Consider the following 1268-nt stretch of genomic DNA (forward strand, 5'->3'; position numbering starts at 1 on the left):
GCTCTGCCCATTTTTGAGCTTGGAATGGAATTGGCCCCACCCATCCAGACCACAAGGACTGAGGGAGTGGGGAAGGGAAGCTCTCCAAGAGAAGCTTGGGAACTGATAACAGATGAATGGGCAATAGAGGAAATAGGCCAATAAGCTGAAAAGCAATTAAGAGGGCTGATGGCATATGGTTTCAAATAATATCAGGATGAAGAATGGTCCTTAAGGGAGTAAGGGCTTCAGGGAAAATATAAACCAGGCATTGGTGCCTTTGTAGGAGAATCTAAGGAAAAAACTATTCAGAAAATTATAATGCTAATACCTGGTTGATGGTTATTAAGAGAATGAATAGCTAAAGCAAAGAACATATTTTCATGCAAATGTCTTAAATAATTAGAAAAATATGAGGAGGATTGATCAAACTAAAGGATTCTCAAAGTTTTTGAGGAGAAACTTTTAGGTCCAAATTATTTGTTCTTAGCAAGAGTGGGTGCATTTGTGAAAACAGAAAACATCCTCACAAGACAACATTTGTTTTTCAGTCTCTGCTTATTTATATGCCATTCAATAAAATTGTAATGCAGGCACAAGTGGCTTCATTTTGCTGGTAAAATACTGCATGTTTGTCCAGAATAACTTAATTTGTCATGGAGAGAAAAAATGTGTTGTTACCAAGTCCCATTAACTTGAACTATAGACAAAAGCTTGTCACTCTGGAACTATAGACAAAAACCTTGTCACAAGGGATTGACTTGGTTAACATGTCAAAATTAAATATTGTTTGTGAATTTATTCTTGTTTTCTTTGATTATTTTTTAAATAGTAAAAATGGAATTTCATACCAAGGTATAGAAAGACAAATAAGGTACAACTTTGGATTTTTGATAATTTTTGTTTCTAAGGAATAATTTTGCCAGACAATTTGACATGTGTGTCAGAAAACTCAATGCAACAGAATCCAATTCAGAAATTATTTATTAAAGATAGGCACTGCAGAGTATAAAACAAACAGAACCTTTCCTGCTTTCAAGCAATTTTCAATCTAGCACAGAAAAAAGTGCTGTATAATCAAGTACAACATGATTATAATGCATCATAAGTTCTATAAGAGCAGTATAAGTCAAATATTATAGAGGTTCAGAGAGGGAGGAGATCATTTGCTTGGGGGAAGAAAAGAGAGGAAGGACTGTGAAGGAAGTGACACTGACATTTATGCCTTACATTTTTTTTTAACAGATCTAATTACTTAGCAAGATGTTCTTCTATTAGAGTAAATAATG

This window comes from Pan paniscus, chromosome 4, assembly GCF_029289425.2.
Source record: "Pan paniscus chromosome 4, NHGRI_mPanPan1-v2.0_pri, whole genome shotgun sequence".
Lineage (NCBI taxonomy): Eukaryota > Metazoa > Chordata > Mammalia > Primates > Hominidae > Pan > Pan paniscus.